The 13,452-nt window shown below is 38.4% G+C and overlaps 1 protein-coding gene across 3 annotated transcripts in view; it reads right to left on the reverse strand.

The window, feature by feature from the left end:
* Positions 1 to 13,452, reverse strand: part of LOC127663106 (rho guanine nucleotide exchange factor 6-like) — a 54,281-nt gene extending 40,829 nt beyond the window's left edge. For 2 of the 3 annotated variants that reach the window (XM_052154557.1, XM_052154556.1), the window contains exon 1: positions 13,157 to 13,452. The gene's annotated coding sequence lies outside the window, so the exon portion shown is untranslated. Of the gene's footprint in view, positions 1 to 4,652; positions 4,733 to 13,156 lie in introns of those variants that run through there. The other variant, XM_052154558.1, reaches the window with a different exon arrangement.

A 13,452-nucleotide genomic window follows, 5' to 3' on the forward strand; every position in this document is an offset into this window, starting at 1 on the left:
CCGCTCTGCTCTATCCTGTCACAGATTCTATTGGTGTGGATCTAAATTAAATTTCATCTATGCTTATACGAACCAAACCAAAGGATAAAACACACCAGGTTCTGAAACAAATGCTCAAAACGAGTCAGGTGGAAAAACGCCCTTAGGAAGCAATTCATTGATTAACATTACCTAGTGAAAGTGTGTAATTGTGCATTTATCTCATCGAGGCTTGACTTTTCCACAGACTATTGTGGCTCCGCTTTCTGATCTCATTTTAGTGTAGGGAAAAAAAGGCAGGATAAATGTAAAAAAAATATATAACTATGAATTACAATCAGGGTTTATGATTGAAAAAAATGCAAATTACACAGAGTGCAATGAAAACATTCATATTGGTCACATGAAGAGACCACAAGAATAACTTTTTTCAAGCAAGCCGGACATGTTTTTCTGATTTTGAAGCCATGAACTCAGCAGGGAGTCTCAACGGCCTCCCACTGGCAGATGCCAATGTACACTTCATCTCCCTCTGCCTGGCTGCGATCATGTTAATGAAGTTCAGTGAAGAAATCACTGGAATAATAATAAATCAAATCGGCTAGTGTGGCACTGGCTTTAGTTGGTGTTAATTTTAACATACACTGAAGGGCCAAAACATTATAACAACCTGCCTGATATGTTATTGATACTGGTGCATGGACTCAACAAAACCCCTGAATGTGACACGTGGTATCTGGCACCAATACATTAGCAGCAGATCCTTCAAGTCCTGTGTGGTGGAGCTGCTGTGGATCTGACTTGTTGGTCCAGCACATCCCACAGATGCTTAATCGGATTGAGATCTGGGGAATTTGGAGACCAGGGCAATAACTTGAACTCTTCATGTTCCTCAAACAATTCCCAAACAATACATGCACAGTGGCATGGCACATTATCCTGCTGAAAGAGACTCTGACCCAGTCGTCACGCCATAACAATTTGGCCCTAGTCAAAGTCACTCAGGTCTTTACTACTGCCCATTTCTCCTGCACTCAACACATTGAATATGAGAATTGATTGTTTGCTTACCATCTAATCTAATCAGACCCTGACATATGCCCTTGTTAGGAAACGATCAAGGTTATTCACTTCACCTGTGAATGGTCATAATGTTTTGGTTCATCAGTGTATACTCATACATTTTTTTTAAATAAAAAGTTGTATCTGTTAACATCAGTTAATGCACTATGACGTTGAAAACATGAACTGACAATGAACAACTGTATTTTTATTAACTAACATTTACAAAGATTAAAAAATGCTATTAAAATATATATTGTTAATTGTTTATGATACCTAATGGATTAACTAATGTTAATCAACACTACCAAAAAGAACAGCAAAAATAAAGATTGTTTTTAATTAGTTAAGAATGTTGCTTTGTCAGGCTGGCCAGGATGCTCTACAAATCAAAGCTATGTTTTAATGGTGACACAGGGCCCCCCAGCGTTAACAATTTTGCTTATTTATTGGTGTCTCTACATATTAAGCTGGGACAGGAGATACAATTTCACACTTCATCTTTAAAGAAGCCGTTTTAAGGATACCAAAAGTGGCAAATCCGGAGGCTGGCTGCTGTGTGAAATTTTTGTCCAGTGGCGTTGGATGAAGACAATTCCAAGAAGAGCACAGACTGTATCCAAATATGCATAAGTCACTATAATACATAGTATTCCAAAAGCATTATGTCAATGGAGTAGTGTGTCCTCAGTATTCATAAAACAGTAGGCAAGAAATACCAGGATAGCCTACTACATCTGACGAGATTCTGAAGTCTACATCCACTAGACCCCTTTACAATCCCATAATCCCACAAGAGCTCTTTTCAACAAGTGCTATATCAAGAAAGTTGTTACATGTGGCTAAAACGGTACTTGTTTAACAAAACCAGAGTTTTGTTACTATATCATATATTTGGGTCACGGGACTATGACAACATTCACAGGTGTATTATGTCTGGGAATATGTTTATCCCAATCACCAGCACACCTATAGAACGAATGGTTTTTAGTGTCCTAATACAGCATTCTTCATCAAATGCAGTACATTCTCTGACAGTGCGCAAATTTGGAAGCAGTCACACTCTCTCAGAAAAGCAAAGGTCACAGAAGGACTGTGGAAACAAATGACAAGGAAGCAAAAACTGAGAATAGCTACATGCCTCATGGATTCCACATGCTTATGCAGATGCAGTCAGCTGCCCAGACAGGCCACACAGAATGCAACTGTCTGTTGCCTCCAGTAGTTGAGAGCAGCTGAAGCTAAAAGACACAGATGAGGGCAAAAGCCTACTGACAAACCACCTCTTAACATTCAAGAAGTCAGCCATCCTCATTCTCAGGAATATGTTATCCGTATCTCAAGCTCACCGCACTCTTCAACTGAATCAAATGGCCTACTGTTCATTTCACCAAAGAAATAATCTTGCATGGGCATGTGATAACTAGACGAACCATATTTTGCTGGCTTCAAAAAAATTTACTTACTGATAGTGGAAATAAAATATGTTTACTTTACCACTTTATAACCTAATCATTATATCATCTCTGCAAAACAAAAAGCAGCTGATGCAAGGGGGTAGAAGGGGAACATTTGATACAACAGGTCCTAAGGCTAATATATATATATATATATATATATATATATATATATATATATATATATATATATACACAGCAGGAAATACTGTATATGGCTCATTTGCCTTGCAAACATAACGTTGAGTGAATATGTAGAGCCCGCAATGCTAAGAGCTTGTAAACAGAGACATTGTTTGTAGTTTGAGTGACTAGTGGGAGCTAATTTTCTAACAATGTCTTTTACCCACAAGCCTTGCACACATGCCTTGCGTTAGACTGCCATTTCAGAAATTGTCTGCTCTGCAAGGCAAAACTGTCACTTCTGCAAAACATAGTGGCAGAGGAATCAAGGTATCAGTCAGCAAAAACTAACAATGACATACAAGACAGTAATCAAAAATGCAAAAATCAACATTCAGTCATTGTTTACTCGCCCCTGTGGTGTTATAAGCCCATTTTAACATTTAAAAAATGTGTGCACAGTCATACAATGGCAGTTTATGTTGACTATATCTTCAAGCTTCAAAAGTATGCAAAAGAATAATTCAGAAGTCTACTAAATTATTCCATGAGACTCATGATGTTTATGAAAGAATACTATAAGGGTTGATGAGAAATTAACCGAAATCGAATGTATTATTTAGTGAAACTGTTGACCGGAGTGATACCTCAGTGAAAACATTCGGTAGGTGTAACATTCTCAGCCAAATTCTCAGACTCATGACATGCTGGCTTCAATATACTGTTATGAGAATGATTTTGTACCAGTGCAGGTTAACAGCGAATGAGGTTACCTAGCGTGATGCCGAATATAGGAACCAAGCGATCGAACAAATGTCCTACTGGTCTGGTTAGGACAAAAACTCTGATTAACATAGAAAATATATGTGGCAGGGCGGAGGGCGGGGCCGGGTCGTGATCCTACACACTCGGTCCCGTATTAGGTTAATTATGTTCCGTGAGGGATAAAGGCTGACTGCAGGGGATGGTGCGGGAGAGAGAGATCGTTAGCGGACATGTCTGTCGTGTGTGTTTGTGTCTTCTTATCATTAAACTATTATTTATATTGAAAAGCCGGTTTTTGCCGCCTCCTTTCCATTGATCCCTTTACACTTGTGCCGAAAGCCGGGAAGAAGGAGCGATATGCCGTAGTAGAGTTCTCGCCACTACCGTCTACCCCAACGGGGGACGAGGAGCCCAGCCGCCTGAAAGAGGACGATAGCCGCCGACCGCGAGGGGAGAAGGGTCTCCTAGCCGACAGCCTGGAGCAGTCAGGGCCGCTGCCAGGGGTGCAGGAGTCGCCTAACGGCCGCTGAAATGCAGTGGGGTTTAAGACCACCGACCACGAGTGGGGAGGGGCTCACTGCCGACCGCCTGGAGCAAGAGAACCGCTGCCAGGGGCGGGGGAGACCCCTTCTGTTCCCCGAGAATGCGGCGGGGCGTTCCGTCCGCCAGGGGCTGGAGGACTGCCGGGGGCTTCCCAGCCTGAGAAAATGAGGGAGGAATGTGGCAGGGCGTGATCCTACACACCCGGTCCCGTATTAGGCTAATTATGCCTCCGTGAGTGATAAAGGCTGACTGCAGGGGATTGTGCGGGAGAGAGAGATCATTAGCGGACATGTCCGTCATGTCTGTATAAATAATAGTTTATCATTAAACTATTATTTATATTGAAAAGCCGGTTCTCGCCTCCTCCTTTCCATTGATCCCTTTACAATATACCTTTTAACGCATATTATTTGCCATCAGGTTAGGAAATGTTGTGACTGTAGCGCCCTTCAGCCTCTGTCTATCTCTTTCAGTTTGATTGAGTATTCTGGTTCAAAAAAATAAGATTAAAACTATTCAGACATGAGTCTCATAGAATTTTGTTTTGAAAATTATAGAAAATAATTTTGCATCCATTAAAAGCTTGAAGAGGTGGTCACCATTAATTGCCATTGTATGACATCACTTGGCAAAAACAAAGTGTCACAATTTCTCATTTTGCGTTAAGAAAAAGACTTTTTCATTTTTGTTTTTGACAAACATGTCAACAACATCATGAATTACCTTGAGTGGCGATGTTTATTGCTGAGAGTGTTGACAGCACCTTGCCAAAGTTCTCCCCACTATACAAAATCTCTAGTTCAAAGCCCTATGAAAGCAATAGACACAAGTCAAACTGTCTGCTGACTGTGCCACGAAGCAGAAGTAGTTCAGAAATCATAGAGCCAGGTTTCATTCCTTTACATACGCTGCAGAAGGAAAAGGGCTCCGGACTAAAAAAATTACTTAGGAGCCATTGACTCCAAAACTGAAACATTATTGAGTCAAATCACAGATTTTCTCAATTTAGTTTGCCGTTCAGAAACAAGATAGTCAGTTGATAACCCATTCATCAAAAGGTTTAATAAACAGATTTAATGTTCACACCCCTTTCGTAATTTATACAAATATGAGAGACAAAAGACTTGTTTTTATTTAGTACTGTGCTTCAAAATCTACATTACAGATATTTACATCAAGTATAGTATGCATATAGTAGAGTGTTGTCTTCTTGAGCGTCAATGTATATTTGCACCTTGTGTAATAGTTGTGTACAAGTCCCTAAATTGTCCTAAGTGTCAAAAGCTTGATACATAAAATTATATCTATCGATAGATGGAATTGTTTTAAAATATTGCCTTAGTCTATCTTTACTGTTACCAGATGGCCCCAGACATCACTGTTGTCAAGACCACCTAAACCGAGACAAGACCAAGACTTTGAAGTGTTAAGACCAAGTTAAGACCAAGACCAGACCAGTGTGAGTCCCACACTGCATGACTTCCGATAACATGTGGATCTCCTCCATAGGCACTCCTCAAATTGATCTGAGAGATCCGAATTCCCATAAAAACACCCACAGAAAATAATTTAAGATACATTCACCTCTTTCATTGATATTTATATATCTATATATATATATCTATATATATCTATATATAACATATATATATATATGTATGTATGTATCTGTGTGTGTGTGTGTGTCTGTGTGGTTTATGAATAAACATTTTTTAGGTTACAAACTGGTAATTACAAGGGTATTATTCTATACATTTTTCCAGCCTGTTGTATTAGTATATATGTATCACCCCGTATTTATTTTAAATACAGATCCTATTTTATTGTTATTTACACAGGGCAAATATACTATTCATCAAATGTAGCTACTTTCATTACGCATCCTATTTTAATGGGGATATAATTTATTACAGCTGACAGTTACAAGGTTTGAACATCACTTGTATGTGAAGATCAAACTGAAATTTACTTTTTAACACTTCTGTGTACAAATTTGAAGGCTGCTTATTGGATAAATACAGGTAAACGTGATATTATGCGACTATGCATCACTTTACAAAGAGCTTATGACCTACTAGTTAAGTCTTGCCTTAAAAACAGGTGGTGCAACCAAATTAAGCACTGACTTAGTTACAAACTAACTAGAAGTTACTAAGCCCTTAGTGTGAACTTAAAATCTCAAATTAAGTGAGACCTTAGGCACAGCTGGTGCAACCCTACCCTGGGTATTCTATTCATTCATTCAGTTCACTGTCTGAATCTTTTTACAAGTGTGATGATCTAGCATAATTTTGTTGGCATCTGAGGAGTTGCGTTTGACAGTGGACTAGAGTTTGTTGGAACAATAATGTTCTGATGGACAAAATATTTAAACTGGTTGAATAAAATACTTAAATGGAAAATATACTGAATTGGCAATTTTAAAACTCAGCTGTCTACTGTCTCTATGCTTTCACTAAAATACAGGGGGGAAAAATTGTATTTATTTATTTTTAGGAATTTGATAATTTTCCACAGCACACTAGTGATCACAGTGGTTGGGAAACACTGATTTAGGTAGCCAAATTGCATTACAGGAGATTTGCCTGACATCTCTCAAACAGCCACAGTTTCTTCTCCTGTCTCCTGCATTCACTTTCTTGAATGCGTGTGAAGTGGGGCAGGGAGGGGTGACAGTCGTTAACAGTAACAAAAATTTTAAATAAGAATTGAGCCAAGTTATTGCTTTCATTTGAAGGAAGTACGTTTTACATCCCATCACAGTAATGATGTTAACAAATAAATCAGACAATGCACAGGCAATTTTGTGATATCCCCGCAGTTGTGGTCTTGAAATAAAATCCTGAATCCTCTTTGTCTGAGACGAGACAGAGTAAAAATGCGGTTGATTCAGAGATGAGAATTAAAAAAGTGATCTCGAGACCAAGCCCGAACTCGAGTTCTACAACACTGCCAGACACAGAGACTACAAGAGTGCAAATTGAATGAAATCCCAGATGTAGTTTATTGTGCTACTCCAATCCCAATCAATAATTACTAGGAGAAAAAAGTGGTACACAATACAGGAATGTTTATTATAAAGAAGCCCGAAACACACATGGGACTCTTATTTTGAAATGTAATCGCTCCGAATTGTGAGCTCACTCAGGGCTGAGAAAGTGAAACTGATTCAAACTGCTAACCTGAGCTCCGGTTCAAAAATATTAATTTGTTCATGACTCTCTTGTGCTGGGTTTGTTGTTGCGTGCATCGCAGCGTGCTCATCCGATACAGAATGGGTGAAAATTGGCCCGAGACACCCTGGTTGTACGTGCTCTAAAGATGTATTCAATAACTCACAAGATGATGATATCTGACGAAACCGCATATGAAAGCACACAACCCGACTGTAGCCAGTGGCGACTACATTTTAAATTATTGTCGGAATCAAATATTTTAGTCGCAGTCTGGAGCCCCGAGGAACCTCACAAAAAGCTTAATTGATTAGGCAAATCATTTTCAAGGTGACCCAAATTTTGAGATGTAGCTGCAGGCAAGTTGCAAGAGTAAATTCTTGTTTGTCATTTGGTCTACTAGCCGCTGTCAGTTGCTGGGTACAGAGTCAGAAAACGATCCCCTTTCTTCCAAAGGCTAAGGTTTCACATTTTAAATAAAACATCAGAGAAGCATCAGTCCATGTATTCACTGAACATGGTTTAGCTATGGTGGCTGCAATGAGATGAAAAGTTATGGAACTTCAATGAGAACTGCGTTGATCAGTATGGTTGGGCGATGTCCCCTAAATTGGGGGGGGTTATTAATTATATATAATTTCATATAATTTTCAAAAATTATATGACAAATTATAATTTCGTTATTTTACTAACCCAACTAATGACTCGTCGGCGCTTTATCAGTAGGTTGCACGACACGTGAAGCATTTTGGTTTTAGCTTTCACTTAAGAAGAGTTGTGCACTTTTTATTTTAATAGATCTCTTTACATAAATACTATTTTCCACTTAAAAACTATAATTTCGTTATTTTACTATCCCAACTGACTCATCCGCGCTTTCCAATAGGTAAGGGGGAAAAATATTTCTTCCACTTAAGAAGAGTTGTGCACTTTTAAGCACTTTTTATTTTAATATATCTCTTTACATAGATATTTTTTTTTTACTGAAAAACTATAATTTCGTTATTTTACTAGCCCAACTAATTAGTAGCCTACTCATCCGGGCTTTTTAATATATTGCGCCTAAGAAAAAAAAGTCGTCTTTGGGCAGCCTTCTTGCGAAGAGAGCAGCCACAGCCACGCTCATGAGCAAAAGGTCGAGGCAGAAATGACCATGTACCTGCAGGAAATGGCCATTGATGGGGAAGAGGACGACAAAATGTTTCCGTTCATTGCAAGATTAGCACGGAAATATCTGTGCATATGTGCTACCAGTAGTACTCCATCAGTATGGAGCTAAAAGAGTCTCAATAAAGATAAATGCACACACTACATTCACATATGCACACACATGATTCATACATGCACACACAGGATTCATACATGCACACACAGGATACACAAATGCGCACAAAATTCACAAATGCACGCACAAAATTTAAAAAGCACAGAAGATTCACAAATGCATAAAAAAATCATAAATGCACACAAAATTCATAAATACACACACAATTCAGAAATGCAAACAAAATTTACAAATGCACACAAGATTAAGAAATGCACAGGACAAGATTCAGAAATGTATTTCTGATGCATTTTGTCTTTCCCACATCAGGCAGTTCCCGAGTATGTTTAATACTGATCACCTCATCGTGTTTCAAGTGGTCTGGTATACTTAACATCCTCTTCCCAAGGCCAGCTTGGGCAAGTTCTAGCTCTTCTAAGCCCTTTGGTGTTAACTGACTGGGTTCCGAAAGGACATAAATATGAAAGTCTGTCCTTTTCACAATGCAAGGGGCAGGGGTCGAGAATCGTCGTTTTCCTCTTGGCTGATCAGTATTAAACATACTCGGGAACTGCCTGATGTGGGAAAGACAAAAAGATTTGTAGGGAAACCAGATATTTTTGTGTTTCGTTTAATTTAAATAATAAATAATTAAAATAATTAAAATAATTTAAATAATGTCTCAATAACAGTATAAAATACACTAACGCTATTCATTACTGTTCCAGACACCAATATTAAATGTGTCAGAATAATATTATTCACTGTCAGTAAAGTAAACATGCGTCACTTAATAAACAATACATAATGCTTTATCTATGTACCAAAAACTTTGGAGGACTGATTAATCTTTTCTTAAGCACCAAATGTAAATTTGTATGTGAATTTCTGCTTTAGCAACATTCTTCACCTAAACATTCATGCCAATTAAGCTATTTGAAATAAAGTTTGGGACAAGTTCAGCACCTGCATGGAACACCCCCAAAATAAAATTAGTTTTTGAGTTCAGATTCCCAACCCTACCAGACAGAGGGCAATAAGAATAGTTAGATGAGGGACTATGGTCTCTCTTTATACTTTACTAGCAAATGTAGAAATACTAAGTTAAATGGATCACCTTCTCATAGCCTGTCTCACCCTACCATCGCTAACCGGCAGAGGAGCACTGCCTCCAGCCCTGACTGCTGCTGTACTCTCTCTCGGTGCGTTTGGAGCCGAGGACATCTCCGGGCCAATAACTGCACAAAAGCCCAAGCTGCTACCTCGGCTTGGGGCTGACAGACCCTGTCAAACAGTCACTTAATTCACAAGAATTTCAACTTTATGGAAAGATACTAACGTTAGCCTGACCCTATTAGCATGCAGACGCGCTAGCGTAGTTCGCTAGCTCAGCTCGCTAGCTTATGTTGATAGTTGCACAAATAAACCGGTTAACATTAACAATTAAACAACATCTCATAACAGGGCTATAACTAGCTAAACACGTTAAGGTATACTTACCACTCCCCTGTCGTTGCCAGAAGCCATGTTGAGGTCTCAACTGAGTGACAATGACCGTGAACGCGCCCGCACCACATGCACGCGCTGTGTGAACGCGTTCATGTGATTGGCTCAATCCCCACGTGGGGTGCGTTCTCGTGATTGGCTAAAACAAGGGAGATATCTGATTGGTTCCAGATCATTCCTTGTTTAAAAAAGGCATTTGTGTGTCGAGCCAAGTCAGGGAGTCTCAAAATTCACACACAAATGCAGTGAAGTTCACAGACCGCAAAAAGTTTGTAAATCAATATATATTTGTGCGTGCATCAGAAATACATTTCTGAATCTTGTCCTGTGCATTTCTTAATCTTGTGTGCATTTGTAAATTTTGTTTGCATTTCTGAATTGTGTGTGTATTTATGAATTTTGTGTGCATTTATGATTTTTTTATGCATTTGTGAATCTTCTGTGCTTTTTAAATTTTGTGCGTGCATTTGTGAATTTTGTGCGCATTTGTGTATCCTGTGTGTGCATGTATGAATCCTGTGTGTGCATGTATGAATCATGTGTGTGCATATGTGAATGTAGTGTGTGCATTTATCTTTATTGAGACTCTTTTAGCTCCATACATCAGAGCGGGTCTTCAGCACAGCGGGTAGTGTAGTTACTCCAATCCGCAGCTTATTAAAACCAGATAAAGTGAATATGTTGGTATTTCTGGCCAGAAACATCGAAATTTAAACATGGTCTATGGTGAAAGATAGTAGACTTCTTTACGCATTTTTCGCCATCCGTTGCGGAGCTATTCGATTTCGCAGATTATTTTTTAAACGTTCATTCGTGTAGTTCATATGACCACTTTACAATATTTCAATAACATAATTTATTTTGTAGCCTGTGCTGAAGTTAATTGTGCTGCTAATTATAAGTGAAATGTTAATGCCGAGTTTCGGTCTGAGTCCCGTTTTCTTGTTCTTTATTTGTTGTTCTTCTATGTTTTAATAAATGTGTGTTATTCATATTCAACTTGTTTCTTTCATTTGATTTGACATTATGGATTTATGGCCAAGGAAATTTTTCTTTAAAAGTATTAACCAGACGAAAGTTATTTGACGTTCGCTGGTCTGGGTTGATCTTAAACTGCCGCTTCAGTGTATACAAGAGCTATGTGACATTAAAATATTTTAATCTAAATGTACAGTGTAAGACATGTAAAAAAAAAGACAAGAAGCTAACAATGTCAAGATCAATATTTGTGTAGCCTGCCTGACACGGTATTTTCACAGACTAACACGTCACGTCTCTGGCATATACTACAGTATTTAAAATAGCATATATGCATTAGTTATATTCTCAATTTAATTTACAGAGCAATCCCTGCAAAGTTTTTAGGTTAACTATAGAAGAGACTAGGATTAGTGAGTCAGGATTAGTGAGTCACACTAGCAAGACTCGCAAAAGGGGGCGTGGCATCACGATGGTGGCTCTACATCGTGATGTTGGTCAGCCATCACGATGGACGATATCATCGTCCATCGTGGCACAACCCTATTGATCAGTACTGTTTGAGATACTTGAGTTTAACATGAAACATTTTGATTTGTTCTGAAACAGATTCTTCAAATATATAATGCTTTACTTTCTGTCCCATGATAGATTTAGTTAACGTGTCTTACATCAAGCTTTGCATGTTGTGCTACGTTACTTCCCGATTTAAGCTACTTTAAAAGCAGAAGTGAAAGTTGTGTGAATGGTCCCCTTGTCGAATCACATGACTTGCATCTACAATGGGCCTTTTAGAGTATGAGAATGTTTTTCAAAAAAAGAAATGACCAGAAGGTGGGCTGGCCCCAGCTATTCTCACACTCTAACCAGTTCCATCCTGCTGCATTCCACTATCACCACAGATTATAGGGAATATAATAATAATACTAATTATTTGTGCATTCGAGTGAGACTTCCAGTCTAGACAAAGATCTCAAACATCACCCTTTTATTGTAACAAGTCAGGATGATTCAACTGTTTTTGTTGTAACAGACTGATATATCCACCAGGCATTTTTGCTCTGCATTTGCTGATAACTGTGCCTGATTGTTTTAAGTAGGCCCAGTGCCAATTCCAAAATCTACAGCCAACATTGTCCATGCAATGTGCAGATTTGTATTAGAGTTGCACTACGTGTGTGTATGTGGGTATGTAAGTAGGTGTGTCTCTGAGTGTATGTACGTATATGTATAATTATTTATTTGTATTATTCTTTTTTTTTTATTATCTATGTCTTGCTGCTGTTTTTGTATTGTTTTTGTATTGTTGTGCACTGGAAGCTCCGGTCACCAAGACAAATTCCTTGAACATGTAAGCATACTAGGCAATAAAGCAGATTCTGATCTTCTGTGTTCATTTAAATTCAGTAAATTTGTGGGCATCATATTTGCTATCTGATATATGTGGCATTGCCATTATATTGGCCATTCAAAACCCCATATTATTCATTCTGTAGTCTTTTTATATTTGTGTAACAGCAATAGCCTTAGCAAGTATAGTATTTAGGCTAAACCTTGCAGAACCGAAACTAAACCTAAATTAACTTATTTGATGTTCTTTGTATTTACATCATGTGCACAGCTTATCAGTCTGCATCCACATTTTAGCCATAGATTTAGCACAAGAAAGCTGTGATTTTCAGTGCAGAGTGTGTGGCATCATATTTTGTAGTCTGTGTGTTTGAGTCAGGAATAAGAGACCTTGCAGATTGGCACATTGTAGTGTGATCATCACAATGCCTTACAGTCTTCCTGATAGGCCCGCAATGTTGCTGCAGGTCAAGACACTCTTTTCAGTAACCCAAATGAATAGAATTTATTACATTGACATGCACAAGTGAAAGACCTAGTATGCAAAGCAAGCTTCTTTTCTAGAATGTTTTTAGATCAGATGTGCAGAACCCAAAAAAAAAAAGCCCTGTTATATATTTGCTATCCTCAGGGAAAAGGGCAGCAGAGTAGGTCTCTACAAAATTCCCAAATATATAGACCTATTATACCTTCTAAAAATCAATGCTCATAGGTACATCTTTAATTTGACGTTTACCTTGCATGACATTAGTCTGAACCAGTTGCTACTGATTTCAATATTTGAAAAACACCTCTACCAAAAACAGTAAATTAATACAGATTAAATACATAGAGAACTGCACTACAAGTATAAAGGATATTTTTCTTAAATGCATGAACCTTCTTCTAACAAAATTTTTACATTTGGGTGATTCAAACTCACTCAGGCAAAAGATGTCAAAGCAAATTGATCTTACCTCAATCAGCTTCGCATCTGGGATCAGGAGAATACTGTAACCAATAGAAGAACGAGGATGTAAATATTCCTAACTTTGCTTTGCCCACACTGCAACGCGAATATTCATCAGTTATCCAAAAATATCTCGTTTTTGGAAAGGTATGTCAGTCTAGCCTATAAGCCAGACTGTATCCAGCCACTGTTCTCCAGTAACGCCGCATTTTCCGTTCAGTTAAGTGACTATTTATTTGCGTGCGCCTTGTCCTGTTACACATACACATTGCCCCGTACCTCCGCTAGATCTCATCGTGTCAT

Source organism: Xyrauchen texanus, chromosome 23, assembly GCF_025860055.1.
Source record: "Xyrauchen texanus isolate HMW12.3.18 chromosome 23, RBS_HiC_50CHRs, whole genome shotgun sequence".
Classification (NCBI taxonomy): Eukaryota; Metazoa; Chordata; class Actinopteri; order Cypriniformes; family Catostomidae; genus Xyrauchen; species Xyrauchen texanus.